This window comes from Eschrichtius robustus, chromosome 4, assembly GCF_028021215.1.
Source record: "Eschrichtius robustus isolate mEscRob2 chromosome 4, mEscRob2.pri, whole genome shotgun sequence".
Classification (NCBI taxonomy): Eukaryota; Metazoa; Chordata; class Mammalia; order Artiodactyla; family Eschrichtiidae; genus Eschrichtius; species Eschrichtius robustus.
This window is the reverse complement of record NC_090827.1, coordinates 117,986,189-118,004,660: the sequence shown is the minus strand read 5'-3', so window position 1 is coordinate 118,004,660 and position 18,472 is coordinate 117,986,189.

Sequence of the window (18,472 nt, the reverse complement as noted above, 5' to 3'; positions counted from 1 at the left end):
AGCCTTTTAAAATTCCTTTCATTGTCTTCATTTTGCTCCTATAGCTGAGGCTTGCCCGTGCTGAGGGAAGTCTGCCAAGTGCTTGCTGCACAGTGAATGGGGGCAAGCCGGGCTGCTGTGTTGCTTGGAAAAGAGAGAACAGCAGTGAAGGCGGGCTGCGGGCTGCAGGGCACCATTTTCCACTCCCCTGCGCTGCTGCCTGCAGGAGGCCCCCAGGTGGCATTAGGGAGAATTAGCGTGTAAATCACAGGGCTTGCTAATTTCTCACCACTTCATTAGCTGACAGTTCAATGCAAGCGCTCTCTCGCCATTCACCTCACGTCCCTGGCACTGACGCTTCGCATCAGCGGAGGCAGAGTTCAATCGTGTTGTGTTGACGTGCTTGTGACTTTTTGGTTCCCCACCTCAGTGCGTGCTAGTTTTTGCTCTGACCCTGCTACTAGCAATTACTTCCTGGGCTGTCTCTGCAACATCTACCTCCAATCTCCTTTTGGTTCAGGCTTGGGTCAGTATCATCGGGAAAATGTGGAAATTGCTCCTGATGCGGTCGCGTCTTTTTACAGAATGGGTTCAAATACGCAGCAAAGAAAGGAAAAATAAAATAATACCCTATGTTTAAAAGGACTCTCAGAGCATTACTAATAGCTAATAGTTTTTGAGTGTTTACCATCTACCAGGTATTGTTCTGAGCACTTTACAGTTCCTTAGATCCTGTTATTTCTATTTTATGCAAGGGGAAACTGAGACACAGAGAGGTTAAGTTTATTGCCTAGGACACACAGCATTTGAATATAGGTGGTCAGGATCCAGAGCCCACACTCTAGGTATTAGGGCATTTTGCTTTAATTAGTCAGTCACTTAGTTCCTGGATTTATTCAGTAAAAATTAATGAAGTACCAACTATGCGTCACTACACCAGAATTTCTTAACTATCAATCCTTTGGTTTTCATTTCCATCAATCAGAAGGTATTTGTTGAGGAACTTCTGTATCTCCAGGTTGTGCTCATGCAGCTATGAGAGAAATGCAGGGTAAAATTTTGCCATTGAGACATTTACAGACATGTGGACCAGGGGTTGACAAACTTTTCTCTTTAAAGGGCCAGAGAGTAAAATTATTTTTGGCAATGGAGGACACATGCTCTCCACAAGTGCAAAAGCAGCTATAGATAATATGTAAACAAACAAGCATATCTGTATTCTAATGAAACTTGACAGAAATCCACAGCGGTCCATACGTGGCTCTTGGGCTGCCTGCTCTAGAGGATAAAAGAAGCCCCAAGAGAATGGTATAGAACAGTAAATAGTGATAGTGTGGCTGGAAGCAGGGGTGTGGCGTACTGCCCGTTCCTGCCTGTGAGGGGCACAAACGAAGTAAATTACCAGGGAGCAGAGAGACCAGTGTGCTTTCCAGTGACTGAGCGAGAGGTGGAGCATGAACCTTCCTATAGGATGCAAAGTATTTGATGGACGTCTGTAACGTGGTTAGGTGGGTTTTATGAACCGGTCAAGGGTTCTTATTACTATGGATAGCTGGTAAGTTGGTTGACTGATTTCCCTTGTCTCTTCCTTCTTTGCTAACAGAACCCCAAATTTGTTTGGCATCACCATAGGTTCCGCTCTAAGCAATAAATCATCACTGATTAAAGTCAACCTTAATAATCGTCTTTAATTTCCCAGCCATACAGCCCAGTTCTGATCAACTAGAAATAGGGGATGCCTGCTGGGTGAAGTGGGGAGGGACTTTTGGAAAACCTTTTGTTCTTCTCATCAAAGGGACAGACAAAGCTAGTGCCGTGCACCCCTTATGTTTTCCTGCCACAATGGGAACGCCAAGATGAGCTGTGACAGCCGTCTGGGGGCCTGGAAGGAGCAGGCCAACATGTTGAGGGTGGGATATGGAGGCAGAGAAAAGGAGCCGGAGCCTCTGATGACATCACTGGGCTACTGCACAGGTGCTGGGCTGACTTCCTCCAGCCTCCTCGTTAAAGGTTAACTAGATGTTTTTATTGCTTTAAGTCACCTTTAGTGGAATAACAAATATGTCTCTTAAAATTTTCTAGAAGTAACTAGAAATTAGTTCTAGAAGTTTCCCATTTCCTTAGATATTTCAGAAAATTGTATTAAATCAGATAAGAATGACTTCTAATACTTTTCAATATGTTTGATTTTCTTGGTGATCTCCTTCTCCACAGTATACTAATTAGGAAAATAATATATTACAAAAGCTATTCACCCATTTTTATTTAAAAGCATAATTGTCTTAAGATATGTACGACAGTGGGATCATAGTGCTTGTGCTTGGGTAACTGATTCTCTCTAGGTGTCAGAATTAGAAGTGTGTTTTGTTTTGCTTTATTCTTCTAGTTTTTCTATAGAAGATATGTGAACAGAAAAAAAATTTAAATGGCATTGACAAAAACCAAATTAATTTTATTTTTAATATAAGCTTCTTTTCTGGCTTTCTCTATTTTTCTCTCCTTGTTTTCCCTTTGGCTTTCTAAGCTCACTTTTCTTTCCCATATTATTGGTTTTTTAAGTTCATCTGTGTGTTTTATAAACTGTCTTTCTAGATATCTTCCATTTTAATGGAGTGTTTAGTATGATGTTGCAAGTATGAAGTATGTCCTTGAAGTCTGAGTCTTATGTTATTGACTTTCACCCAAACTTCTTCTATAGCTGCTCATTCATTTAATAAATGTTGCATGGCTCTTATGTAGCAGTCACTATTCTATATGCTACAGAATTAGGAGGAATTGATATTTGAAACTTTGTGCTCTTCTCTCTTGCCCTCTTTCCTTTTGCTGTCACACCTGTACTCGTTCTGTAAGACCTAATGCAAATGCTATTACCTCCACGAAAACTGACGTGACCCACTTATTGAACTATTACCTTACTCTTTCACATTTCCATTATAGTATTGTTTCTACCACTCTTTGGTTATTTTCATGCTGACGGTATATTATGTGTATTGGTATATATTCTTGTTTGGACTGTGGACTCCTTTAGGGGAGCTACTCTGTCATTGTAACTTTCCCCTAGTGTCCAGTCCCGTGTTACTCCTTTAAACAGCTACATTTAGATCTGCAGTAAGGGCCATGGCCACATAAATTGCATGCTCAGCTGCATGCTTCCTGTGAAGAATGTCCTGAACGTGACCTATATCTTGTCACACCTTATCCTGACTGACAGTCAAGTCTCCCAGACACCAATGTGCTGAATGTTGTCCTTTTAATCTTCTCTCCACTCCTCGGGTATGTCTCACCCCTTGTCTTTTCTAGACCTTCTCATCTGTGTCTCCTCAACTTTCTTACTTTGAAAAGGAGGCCCAGATCTTGAAAAGGAACCTAGAGAACAATTATATTTTACACTCAGCCAGCCCTCAATCAATAATGTGTTTAATAAATAGGTGGATGGGCAAGTGAATGTTCATAGAAAACATGCATTGAAAAACTTGATGCTCTTTATAGTAAGTTTGGAGTAAGAGAAAATAAACAATACTATTGGCTGCTAGTGGTATTTATTGAAATGTGGGAAGGAACACAAATATAGGCCTGAAAAATGCACTGTGACACACAAGGCCAGTATTCTCCTGATCACCCGGTCCCCCTGCATCATATTTTTGTTGGTATACTAATCCTCTTTAAATAAGGGGGAAAGTAAGGAAAATAAGAAAACACAACTCTTTTTCAAGTCAAGTTAGATCAGGAAATTGTGGCAATTTTTGGAATGTCGAGTAAAAACAAGGGAAGAATTAATTGTGCTAGCCCAAAATGAGATGCTGTCACCACCAGAGCTATAACTCTCGAAATGAATATAACACCTCCGAAAACTCCCAGAACTTTGCCAAGTATTTACATGTTCTCTGTGAATGTAGCAGCTAACAGCAAGTGGTTCTGGTCATGAAGCACACCATCTGTGTGATTACCCACCCCTTGCGAGAGTGCTCTGAACTCAGCAGTTGTACAACAGATGCGTTTAAATATACAGTATTCCTCCTCACATAGTTCAGGATGGGTGTTAAGGACCGAGGGAAAACAACCAGCTTCCTTGAAATGCAGGCTCCATCTGATGTCTTTCCAGACACCTTCCATAACCATACCACACGCAATCCTGGAAGATAAGATTATCGTAATAGATTTCCAGATAGTTAAACAGGTCAGCTTGACCCAGAACATCAGCAGCTGCCTTCCCAATCACTAATGAGTCAATCTGGAAGGTAAAACCAGATCACTGTTTGGTTTTCATTTAAGTGGAAGTCTGCGTAGTCGTGGGAAAAACAAGACTAAAGAAGTCAGATTGTACGTACTCCAGATAGATGAATAAAAAGAATTTCACTATAATTCATCACTACTGTATTAGTAGATGCATCTCTTCAGAAAAATAACAGCAGACTAGATAGTTTTTTGATGAATTATGAAATTAAGAATGAAAGACCAAATTCCATCTTATCCTTTATATTTTGTTTATTTAAATAATTCACAGGTAGTCCGCAAGGTATTCTCTTTGGGGATTAGTTCATCCTAATTGCAGGAAGGAGATCTAACATTATGTTTATCAGAACGTGTATGTCAGTAAAGGCTGTTAAGCGTTTCTGAATCACATCCTCACTTGCCTCCAGTTGCTGAGGTGATATCACGCTCTCTGAAGCTGGTCACAAGCCACGCTAGGCCAGGGATGGACATCCCTTACACTAAAGGGATGGCTTTTTCATTATGCTCACAAGCCCCTCTCCTGTTTTCCTTCGTGGTAGTGGTGTACATGAGGCAGAGGTGTGGTCAGCACTGAAAAGAGCACACTCTAGGAATGAACTGATATAACCTCAAGAATCTGATAAATGTATGAAAGATTTGTCATTCTACATTGATGTGATAAAATTCCAAACAGTAAATTTCATGTGACCAGAAAATGAATTGTCATTCACATTTTCCTGCAAACTCTGGGTAAGACTTGCACGGTAGCCATCATCATGAAGCCCAGCAACCACCTTTGAGACAGTCATTGGAAACCAGTCTCCATGGGCAGCTCAGTGGCTGAGGAAGCATTGTTACTGATGTAACTGGCATTGTATAAATGATTTTAGGAAACTGCAGAGGCGAGATGATCTATGTTGTATCAATACAAACAGATCCCCGAGAGCCTTGGCATTGTGAGTCTTATCTGCTTTTTTCTCTCAGTGGGAAAAATATGAAAAACATAATTATTCTTAAACTCAAATTAGGTCTGGAACTGGAGACAATTTCTGGAATGTCAGGAGTAAAAATAATAAATGGAGAATTAATCCTGTTAGCATGAATGATGAGTTGTCACCACCAAAAGATAATGTTAAGATGGTTACCAGAATCTGAACAAGAAGAGGTGGAGCCTGGACTCTATGAAGAATCTTTACCTGCCCCGAGTGGATAATAAACAAATACATAAGCCCATCTTCTCTACCTATGATTTTAAATTTTCGTCCATGAATCACTATACCTCACATGAACCTATGGATTCCTAGTACATTTTTAATCAAATTGTTTATATAGACAGGGGCTCTACAAAAAAAAAAAAGAAAAAAAAAATTGTCCAGCACCCCACATACCTGAGAGATTGCCCTGACCTGGAGACCCAGATTGACTATGAACTGTATTTATTTGGTAGTCAATAGGTAAACACTAAAAAGATATTTAGCAAAATGTAACAACCAAATTTTATTTCGGAATTGTAATATGCAAAGAGACCTTGTAAGATGATTTAGTGGGTGTGAAAGGAGCAACATAGGCCCAGGAAGGCTGGGAGACCAATGCAATTGTCCATATGAGGACTGACTGACAGTGTAAGTGGAGGGACTGAGGTTTCAAACATAGAGGGAAATGAAAACGTCTTTAACAGAATTAGTGACATCTGAAGAAGAAAGATGTTTTTTGAGGGGAAAGAAAATGCATTTGGAATTATATGCTTTGGAACATTGGTTATTTAATTTGAATTTTAAGAAGGATGACACTAGTGGAATATCTAACTGATTTTGCTTGCACTGAAATCCAAAGGTCTTTTGGCTGCAATTTCTCAGAAACATTCATTAAATCTTTGAATAATTAGAAAGCGTATTTAGACATTCGGCAGAATTCTCTAAACCTACCATTACCTACGCATTTCCAAATCAGTTAGATCAGTTTCCCAAAACAAGTAGGAGAGAAATGGTCTGGATTTTCTGTATTTAGAGATACTTCCATCCTCATCTATATACAGCACAATTTTGAGATCCAACTGGAGACTATTGGTTAAAAAAAAAAATACAACAACAACAAAAAAAACAGGCAGTTTTGATGTTTCTGACTAGTTTCTGCTGAGGAATATAAAATTCAGACCACATCACCAAGTGATTATTCAGATGGCACTCCTTTACTGTCGTACTCCCCCAGAACAGAAACAAGCCCAATCAGTATTCACATGTGAGTAAAGGAACATTGCAAAGAGTGAAAGAAACACATCTTGGGCTTTGTGTGTGTGTGTGTGAGTACAGTGCCCCAGGCTCTCACCAAATGGCAGGTGCTCACTATGGCACACAATCCAGTATAAAGCAAGGGCATATGGGAGATAAAAATAATTATCAGTGGTTAGCAAAATTTGAGTAATAGTTATGCTGTTGTAACAAAGGTCCCAGACAGTCTCAGTGACTAAGATTCTCCCAGAGTGCTTGTTTTCTTAACCATGGTGTGGGTTTTCATACCTGATGACTGATTCAGCAAAATTCTAAGTACTGCACGCTGATTAATGTGGCTTAGAGAAGTAGCAGTAAAAGGACTCTACTTACAAAGAGTCATAATATATGAGATATTTTAAAATTTAGTAATAGGGTGGAGTATTAAAATTAGAAATTAATGTTGTTTTGGAAGAACTCACAATAATAATAATTTTTAAGTACCTAAAACCTTTTCTTCCCAACATATTCCTCATTGCATGTCCATGACATTGCTATTAAAAGGAATAATGCTTTGGTAAAGAGGAAATTGAAGCACATAATTTAAGAAGTTTTCATATAGTTGTTTAGTCTCGAAGGCAGAAATAAAGAGTAGAATCTCCAGGACCTTTCTATTAGATCACACTTTTTCTCTATTCACTTTGATTCTCAACTCAATTTACAAAAATGTGTATGTAGTAGGTGATATTTAACAGACATAAAATCAGAATCAATTCAACCTAAATGTAGGGACCCTCAAAAAGACCGTCATCCCACTGTTTATTTTTTTACTGAGGTATAGCTGATTTACAATGTTGTCTTAATTACTGCTGTACAGCAAAGTGATTCAGTTATACATATGTACATTCTTTTTTAAAATATTCTTTTCCATTATGGTTTATCATATGATATTGAATATAGTTTCAGTGTTTAAATTCTGTAATTACTAAGAAAGAAACTTGCTTGTATTTATCCTCACTGTTTCTCTTTTATCCAGAGAGAAACATTTTTTGATTAGGTTTGGTTTTCTCAGGGTATGCCCAGTAGTGGGATTGCTGGGTTGTATGGTAGTTCTATTTTTAGTTTTTTAAGGAACCTCCATACTGTTCTCCATAGTGGCTGTATCAATTTACATTCCCACCAACAGTGCAAGAGGGTTCCCTTTTCTCCACACCCTCTCCAGCATTTATTGTTTGTAGATTTTTTGATGACAGCCATTCTGACTTGTGTGAGGTGATACCTCATTGTAGTTTTGATTTGCATTTCTCTAATGATTAGTGATGGTGAGCAGCCTTTCATGTGTTTGTTGGCCATCTGTATGTCTTCTTTGGAGAAATGTCTGTTTAGGTCTTCTGCCCATTTTTGGATTGCGTTGTTTGTTTTTTTGATATTGAGCTGCATGAGCTGCTTGTATATTTTGGAGATTAATCCTTTGTCAGTTGCTCTGTTTGCAAATATTTTCTCCCATTCTGAGGGTTGTCTTTTCATCTTGTTTATGGTTTCCTTGGCTGTGCAAAAGCTTTTAAGTTGCATTGGGTCCCATTTGTTTATTTTTGTTTTTATTTCCATTTCTCTAGGAGATGGGTCAAAAAGGATCTTGCTGTGATTTATGTCATACAGTGTTCTGCCTATGTTTTCCTCTAAGAGTTTGATAGTGTCTGGCCTTACATTTAGGTCTTTAATCCATTTTGAGTTTATTTTTGTGTATGGTGTTAGGGAGTGTTCTAATTTCATTCTTTTACATGTATCTGTCCAATTTTCCCAGCACCACTTATTGAAGAGGCTGTCTTTTCTCCATTGTATATTCTTGCCTCTTTTATCAAAGATAAGGTGACCATATGTGCATGGTTTTATCTCTGGGCTTTCTATCCTGTTCCATTGATCTATATTTCTGTTTTTGTGCCAGTACCATACTGTCTTGATTACTGTAGCTTTGTAGTATAGTTTGAAGTCAGGGAGTCTGATTCCTCCAGCTCTGTTTTTCTTTTTCAAGATTACTTTGGCTATTTGGGGTTTTTTGTGTTTCCATACAAATTGTGAAATTTTTTGTTCTAGTTATGTGAAAAATGCCATTGGTAGTTTGATAGGGATTGCACTGAATCTGTAGATTGCCTTGGGTAGTATAGTCATTTTCACAATGTTGATTCTTCCAATCCAAGAACATGGTATATCTCTCCATTTGTTTGTATCATCACCTGAGAAAACCGTAATTCAAAAAGAGTCATGTACCACAATGTTCATTGCAGCTCTATTTACAATAGCCAGGACATGGAAGCAACCTAAGTGTCCATCGACAGATGAATGGATAAAGAAGATGTGGCACATGTATACAATGGACTATTACTCAGCCATAAAAAGAAGCGAAATTGAGTTATTTGTAGTGAGGTGGATGGACCTGGAGACTGTCATACAGAGTGAAGTAAGTCAGAAAGAGAAAAACAAATACTGTATGGTAACAAGTATATATGGAATCTGAAAAAAAAAAAAAAAAAGGCTCTGAAGAACTTAGGGGCAGGACAGAAATAAAAGACACAGACATAGAGAATGGACTTGAGGACATGGGGAGGGGGAAGGGTAAGCTGGGACGAAGTGAGAGAGTGGCATGGACATATATACACTACCAAACGTAAAATAGCTAGTGGGAGGTAGTTGCATAGCACAGGGAGATCAGCTTGGTGCTTTGTGACCACCTAGAGGGGTAGGATAGGGAGGGTGGGAGGGAGGCACAAGAGGGAGGAGATGGGGGATATATATATATACGTATAGCTGATTCACTTTGTTATAAAGCAGAAACTAACACACCATTGTAAAGCAATTATACTCCAATAAAGATGTTAAAAAAATGAGAATAAATAAATAAATAATTTAAAACTCAACTTGTTATACTAATGATTGACAGTTAACCATGCTGTATAATGGGAAGATGTGTTGATTAGATATCAGAACTAATTCTAGACCCATTCTCTCATTATCTAGTTAATTGTTTTAGGAAAGTCTCTCTCTTCCTTTGTTTCCTTTCATCGTCTCCCTCCTTTCTTTCTTCCTCCTCCCTCTCTTCCCTTTCTTTCCTCTATGAATCCCATTGTTCTCATCTGACAAAAGATTGGAGATAATAAGGCTTACTACGTAGCTACCTCAAAGAGCTATTGGGGACAATTATATGAGACATGTAAGTAGTTTTACCCCTTTCCTCCTGTCTTAGTAGATAGGACCACCATCAAGTCAGTTTCTCAGTAAAATCTTCAGTATTCCTGTTTTTTTCTTCTCCCCCAGACCTATGCAACTGCAGATCCTTCACAGATGGTTGTCTGCCATCCTGTTATAGGCCATCCAGACAACTGTAATAGCTTCTAACTGGTCTCCCTGCTTTCTCTCTTGTCCTCATTCAATGTATTCTCTATCTAGCAGCCAAAATGATTTTTTAAAAACAAAAATAAAATCCTACCATTTCCATATTTAAAGCCTCCAGTGGCTTCCCATTGCATTCAGAATAAAATGCAGAATACTTATCATAGCCTCTGTGGCAGATTCAAGATGGCACAGATTCTTTGCCACTCCTCCCTTAGAGAGGTGTCTGATTCTCCTCCCTTTGTATCTGGGCTAGTCTTAGAGCTTTGTCTGATTAACATAAATTGGTAGAAGTAATGTTCTGTGACTTCAAGAGAGGTCATCAGGAGTCTTGAAGCTTGGGTCAAGGCTTGCTCTGGGAGAAGCCAGTCTTCATGTAAGAAGTCTACCCACCATGAGACAGCCATAATGCCGCTTGGGAGAATCACAAGCCATTTGGAGAGGCCTTGAATGTGAGTTGCCATGTAGAGAGAGGCCAGGGAGCACTGAGGCACCAGACATTGAATGAAGAAATCCCCTTGGAAGTGGGTTCTACAGTGTCAGCTGCCCCACCTAGTACCACATGGATCAGAGAGAAACTGCCTGGAAGAAACTTCCCATATTCCTAGTCTCCAGATGGTGAGCCAAACATAACCTTTGTTTTAACCCACTATGTTTTTGGGGTGATTTCACAGAAATAGGTAGCCCAGTAGCTTCTAATGACCTAAAAATGTGGCTCCAGCCTCTGTCTGAGTTCATCCCTTTCCATTTTTCCTCTTGCTTAACTGTCTAGCAGCCACATTAGCTTCTCTGAATGTCAAGCTTGTTCCTGTGCCAGCACCTGGGCACTTGCTGTATCCTCTGCTTGAACTCTGACCCCAGATCTTTTCATCTTATATCCTTCTTGTCATGGAGCTCAAGTGACACAGTTTCTGTTAGGTCCTCCAGATCACTCAGTTTACATCCGCCTTACCTCCCTATGTCATTCTGTTTTATCACTGTTCTTTATTTGTCATAACACTTATAACTATCTGAAATGATTTTGTTCACTTATTTATTTCCTACTTACTGATTCTTTTGCTAACTAGAATGTAAACTTTTGAGACCAGGGGTTTTATCTGTGTTTTTCACAAATGTGTCCCTAGTGCCTTTTATAATATATTCAAAAAATTTTTTTCTTCATGAATGCATGTAAAAGTGCTTCAAACCTAAAGGGTTTCATTATTATTGCACCACAAGAAACTATTGCAAGAAACCATTGAGTGCTACAAAAATACAGACTAAGATGTACTCGGACATAAAGCGATAAGATATAGAAAATTAGAATTTACTAGAATTGTAGAGAATTAGAAACATCCCCCAATATCAATACCTTTAAGTCCACTTGAGTCAATCATAGCTGCACATTTCAATGTTAACATATTCTTTAGAAAACTGACAGTTCAGTTGCATTATTTTTCTATCCCCACCTTGGCACCTGGCTCAATCTTCAGTTTTTCAGCATCTATCTTTCAGTAATAAAATGAAAAATAAGGTATTCTTTTTGGCTTAACTGTCCATAAAGTCATTGACCAAATAGTCTATGAGAATGTCAGATGTGTTAATCATTTAACGCGGAGGCACTGACCCCCTTCAAGAAAGTGAGAATAAGCTCACAATCCAAATTCATGGGAATTTGTTTTGTTTTACATTTAACACCCAGTGATTACTTAGGGAGAAGGTTGTTGCTAATCGATAGTATTTACACTAACCAAGGGGAGAGAGAACATAGCTTCACAAATTTGTGGAAAGAGCATCTCTATAGGGATTTAAGAGACAAGTGTGATTTGATTTGATTTCAATAAACTTATTGGCGTGATAAGTTATGTAATTGTCAGCATGTATCAGGAGAGCAAGTTTAATATGTATTACTCTAGTACACATTTTAATATAGCAAGGTAGAGAAACTCACTGACTAGCAAGGAATTGAAATGTTGAAATGGAAATCCAGGCTTTGAGATTCCTAGAATCTCTGAAACCATCTTGCATCTTTCTCTCCATCTGCCTGTCAGCATGACTTTCTGAAATAACTAATCTCAAAGGAATATTTTAGAAAAAAAAAATATCATGTGGATGTGTTTTTCTCCCCTAATAAATGCCAATCTCAGGCAGTGTTTTTGTCAGGAGACCCTGTTCCAGATTTAAAAGCCAAAAGAAAGATGAAAATGAGTACGCCAAAATGTAATTTAAAATGCAAATACAGATTCTGCAGAAAAGCAGCAAAAGCTAATTGTAGTTTTTCTTCATGTGCGGCTCTGTAGACAGTGTGTGTTGTTACCTTCCTCCTGCTGGGAATGCCCAGACCACAGCTGCACTGCCACACTTGGACCTCTCAGATGAAATACATTTGACCTTAAAAAAAAAAAAGAGAGAGAGAGAGAGAGCGAGACAACACAAAACCCCAAGCCCCAGTCACAGAAATCAATAGGAACTTAACCCTCAGCAGTACTAGGTGGAAAGGCAACCATATGTGACAGTATGGCTGTTAACTCATGAGAAATCCCCAGAATAGAAATAGAAGTTGCATATTATAAAGAAAGGGCAGCGAATCTATATTATCTAAGAGCTCATACTGTAGATTAAAAAAAAAAAAGCAACCCCTGAATTAAAGACACCATTTGTTTTCAACCTAGCAAAGTTGCACAAATATTTCATACTTAGATTAACTTCAAGTCAATTCTAAAATATGCAACTTTAGCTTTTTTGGTTTTATTCCTGTCATACCTGGATCCTAGTAGGCTCCATACTATGCTGAGCTTAGGTGAGCATATTATTTGCAGCATAACCTTATGCACTCTTTTAAATCTTAGGACTTATTTATGAAAAAGTATTATAAAATTGCAGGTCCCAATTTCTTTACTGTCTGCCTTTTCTTTGAGTATGTGGGAGTTATAGTAAATCCAATCAGCATTTTGTCACATAATATGAATGGTCTTGCGTACCTGCATAGGAGAGCCTGCTCAAAGGTATTACAAGTCCAGGAGAAAGAATGATTTTACCAAATAAAAGGACTGCTGGGAAAAGCTTGACCTAGTCACAAAATTGGAATTCTGAATTCTTTTAAATGACGCTGAAACTCAAGCGGGGCCCATTCTCCATTACGTATGTTAATTAGGACCACTGACCCTGGGGACCAAAGAATTTAATTCTATACTATCAGAACATTATGAACTCAGTTAATAGCATTCTATTGGTCCTTTGTGCCCTTTCCTGCCCTCTAGTGGGGGTGGTATTGTGCTACGAAATAGACAGACAAACAAGAAAGGGGTGGTGAGATGAAGAGTTTGGATAATTGCATTAGTCACACCAAACGTGGTCTCTGGTGTCCACGCATGTGTCAGGGTCCAGAGGCTGTCAGGGTTTCTCAGGGAGGGAGGGGCGCAGAGTCTCTTGTGCAGGCTTAGACAGCGCAAGGGTCTGGGACCCACAGCATTTATGTTGCCTTGTCCTACCTTTCTTTCTCTTTCCAAGCTTTACCATCTGGTGTTATCCTGCCTGATAGCTCATGACTCCTTTTAGTAATACATACACTTTACAGGAAAAACAGACTCCTTTGTTTACCCGTATCAATTACGTTGCACAAAGAGTCACATCCACCTGTTTGCATGATTGATGTGCTGGGTTTGAGGAGGAAAAGGAGTTGCAGCTTCCTATGAACTTAGTGGGAAATATCAGTTTAACTACATAAAGAGGGAGTGTTAAAGCAACTTTGGCAGGTGTCAGTCATCTATATATGCCAATCTTAAAATTTTATCAAATGAATCAAACTATGCTAAGGTTGCTCATGCATAACTGCTTTTATTTTCTCTATAATTTCTTGTTTTTAGTTCCAAAGATACTCTTCATTTCGCTTTTTTCTTTGGGAAAGGGGAGAAGGTGAACTCTGAGGGCCCCTCCCCAGAGGCCTTATACCTGAGTTTATCTGTGAAAATAGAGGAAAGAAGACATGTTTTATAATACCACTCAGAAATATATGTTTTCTTTTAGTAATTATTTTTGCATGAATATTGTACTTTGTTTTATACAGTGAAGACTGGAGCCATCCTTTAGTGTCTGTCAGGCAGAGAAGGGGGATGTACTCTAGACTCATTTGTTTAATTTATTATTTCTTTATGGAATATTGTAAATGTGGTACATAGGACCATGGTACATATCAAATTGAAAAAAAGAGATTTCAAGTGAATCTGGAGGTATGGGAAATCCAACTGCAGGAGGATAACAGGTCAGTCAGAAGTAGGAAAATGTTCAGGAAAATCCAATCTAAGGCCAGCTAAGGTCAGGCCTGTCTCTGATGCATGGTTCAATCCCTCTGTTTATCTTTCTTACCAGTCTTGTTCTGCGTTAATAGTTTCTGCCTTTCCCAAATGTGTGGGTGCTTCTCCCCTCCCCCACCCAAAATGAAGGTTTATTCCTTGTTTTCCTCTTGCAGCCAGTGTCATTATTTCTAATGTGAGCCTGGCAGTTTGACTTAAAAAAAAAAATCAATTATTTTGCTAAGCTGTACCATGTTTGAATTAAAAAAAAAGAAACACAAAAAAAACGATTTCCTTTTCTCAGTGGCCAGCTGAGGACAAATCTCTATCCAAAATAACTGATGGATCTGAGATCTTATTTGATTTCAGGTCTACGTGATTCTTAAGTACATTTCCATTTTCTATGATTCTCTAAATTACTTACATTGTTTATGACCCTCACATTAGATGATTCCCATTTATGGAATTTTGTTTCCTTCTGCCTCTATAGAATGACTATAATAATAATATTGATACTAGTTAGACAACTACTAATAACAATGATAGCAAACACTATAGTTTTGCTATGTGTTAGGAATTATTTCAAGTGCTACATATTAACCCATTTATTTTCTAACAATCTTGTAGTACATTTTACAGATGAGGAAACTGAGGCACAGTTTGGTTCACCTGACGGCCATCACACAGCCAGTAAGTTTGGAAACAGGATTCAAAACCAAGTGATGTGGATCTAGTAATGATATTCTTAACTACAATAATAATGTCGTTTTTCTATAATAATTGCTAAAACTTGTTGTGTATTTACCATCAACAGTGTAAAACAATACACTTCCATCACTGTACTTGGTAGAGCAGCACTTGCTCTACCTGGTGCCATGAGATGCCTTGAAACTGAAGTGCCAAGAAAAACGTTCATTCTTTTAAGTCACTAAGATTGCATGGCCATGCAGGGTGTTAAATAGATGCCTAGGTCTGAAGAAGGGACTCTTTGCCAAGGGAGCTTGGCACAGATGTCTGGATCGTCAGGAGGGGACGTGAGGAGGCACAGCACCCGCAGTGGGGGCCAGCCCTGGCTTTAGTCCTGTGACCTCAGGCATGCTGTCTAATCTCTCTAAACCTCAGATGCGTCATCTATAAAAGAAAGAAAATTTGGATCCCTTAGGTTGCTGGAGGCTATATTAGAAATTGAAAACTGTCATTGTGTTGTATGAACAGAGATTTTGTAGAGCTTTAGAAGAGAAAAATGCTGGTGGAACTAAGGTGCTACTTGGCATGTAAGAGTTTCAGCATATAGAACACAAAGCACCTGCACCCTTGTGGTACTGCCACTTTCATATTGTGAGTAGACATACAATGTGTAGGAAAAACACTTCCGTGTAACTCCTCTATTCACCCACACACCACTTCTGACACCAGATGTGTGATTTTTTTCCCCACACCAAGTAATTCTGTGATGCCAGCTGGGTGACATACAGTTAGATTCAGCCCCTTAACTCTCCACCTGGAGCTGGCATCAGACCCCACGCGTGAAGGGCTCAGTCTCACAAGACTGCGCCCACTTCAGACACCAATTGCAAGTCCCAGGTTGTCCTTGGTATTTCTGACCAAACAACTATAAATTGGGGCTCCCATGACCCCCTCCTTTGGCTAGTGATGTTTGCTAAGATCCTCTCTCTTGGTGCTGGGCAGGGCAGTGAGCCGAAGCTCTGAGTCAGCTATGAGATCAGGAGAGTAAACAACCGATACACTTACAACCATTCTGTCCGCACACAACCATTTTATTTTTCATTTTCAATACAGTATTCAATAAATTACATGGGATATTCAACACTTTATTATAAAATAGGCTTTGTGTTAGATGATTTTGCCTAACTGTAGGCTAAAATAAGTTTTCTGCATGTTTAAGGTAGGTTAGGCTAAGCTATGATGTTCTGTAGGTCAGGTGTATTTAATGCATTTTTGATTTATGATATTTTCAACTTACAATGGGTTTATTGGGACGTAACCCCATTGTAAGTTGAGGAAGCTCTGCAGTCATTTTTTTTTTGAATTTTATTTTGTTTATTTTTTTACATAGCAGGTTCTTATTAGTTATCCATTTTATACATATTAGTGTGTATACGCCAATCCCAACCATCCAATTCATCACACCACCCTCGTCAACACCACTTTACCCCCTTCGTGTCCATACGTTTGTTCTCTACATCTGTGTCTCAATTTCTGCCCTGCAAACCAGTTCATCTGTACCATTTTTCTAGGTTCCACATATATGCGTTAATATACGATATTTGTTTTTCTGTTTCTGACTTACTTCACTCTGTGTGACAGTCTCTAGATTCATCCACGTCTCTACAAATGACCCAATTTCGTTCCACGTTATGGCTGAGTAATATTCCATTGTATATATGTACCATATCTTCTTTATCCATTCATCTGTCGATGGGCATTTAGGTTGTTTCCGTGACCTCGCTATTGTAAATAGTGCTGCAATGAACATTGGGGTGCATGTGTCTTTTTGAATTATGGTTTTCTCTGGGTATATGCTCAGTAGTGGGATTGCTGGGTCATATGGTAATTCTATTTTTAGTTTTTTAAGGAACTTCCATATTGTTCTCCATAGTGGCTGTATCAATTTATATTCCCTCCAATAGTGCAGGAGGGTTCCCTTTTCTCCACACTCTCTCCAGCATTTGTTGTTTGTAGATTTTCAGATGATGCCAATTCTAACTGGTGTGAGGTGATACCTCATTGTAGTTTTGATTTGCATTTCTCTAATAATTAGTGATGTTGAGCGGCTTTTCATGTGCTTGTTGGCCATCTGTATGTCTTCTTTGCAGAAATGTCAATTTAGGTCTTCTGCCCATTTTTGGATTGGGTGGTTTGTTTTTTTAATATTGAGCTGCATGAGCTGTTTATATATTTTGGAGATTAATCCTTTGTCTGTTGATTCATTTGCAAATATTTTCTTCCATTCTGTGGGTTGTCTTGTGATCTTATTTGTAGTTTCCTTTGCTTTGCAAAAGCTTTTAAGTTTCATTAGGTCCCATTTGTTTATTTTTGTTTTTATTTCCATTACTCTGGGATGTGGATCAAAAAAGATCTTGCTATGATTTATGTCAAAGAGGGTGCTTGCTATGTTTTCCTCTAAGAGTTTTATAGTGTCTGATCTTACATTTAGGTCTCTAATCCATTTTGAGTTTATTTTTGTGTATGGTGTTAGGAAGTGTTCTAATTTCATTCTTTTACATGTAGCTGTCCAGTTTTCCCAGCACTACTTATTGAAGAGACGGTCTTTTCTCCATTTTATATCCTTGCCTCCTTTGTCATAGATTAGTTGACCATAGGTGCGTGGGTTTATCTCTGGGCTTTCTATCTTGTTCCATTGATCTATGTTTCTGTTTTTGTGCCAGTACCATATTGTCTTGATTACTGTAGCTTTGTAGTATAGTCTGAAGTCAGAAAGTCTGATTCCTCCAGCTCCATTTTTTCCTTCAAGACTGCTTTGGCTATTCGGGGTCTTTGTGTCTCCATACAAATTGTGAAATTTTTTGTTCTAGTTCTGTAAAAACTGCCATTGGTAATTTGATAGGGACTGCATTGAATCTGTAGATTGCTGTGGGTAGTATAGTCATTTTCACAGTATTGATTCTTCCAATGCAAGAACATGGTATATCTCTCCATCTGTTTGTATCATATTTAATTTCTTTCATCAGTGTCTTATAGTTTTCTGCATACAGGTCTTTTGTCTCTCTAGGTAGGTTTATTCCTAGGTATTTTATTCTTTTTGTTGCAATGGTAAATGTGAGTGTTTCCTTATAATCTCTTTCAGATTTTTCATCATTAGTGTATAGAAATGCAAAAAATTTCTGTGCATTAATTTTATATTCTGCAGCTTTACCAAATTCATTGATTAGCTCTAGTAGTTTTCTGGTGGCATCTTTAGGATTCTCTATGTATAGTATCATGTCATCTGCAAACAGTGACAGTTTTACTTCTTCTTTTCCAATTTGGATTCCTTTTATTTCTCTTTCTTCTCTGATTGCCGTGTCTAGGACTTCCAAAACTATGTTGAATAATAGTGGTGAGAGTGGACATCCTTGTCTTGTTCTTGATCTTAGAGGAAATGCTTTCAGTTTTTCACCATTGAGAATGATGTTTGCTGTGGGTTTGTTGTATATGGCCTTTATTATGTTGAGGTAGGTTCCCTCTATGCCCACTTTCTGGAGAGTTTTAATCATAAATGGATGTTCAATTTTGTCAAAAGCTTTTTCTGCATCTATTGAGATGATCATATGGTTTTTATTCTTCAATTTGTTAATATGGTGTATCACATTGATTGATTTGCGTATATTGAAGAATCCTTGCATCCCTGGGATAAATCCCACTTGATCATGGTGTAGGATCCTTTTATTGTGT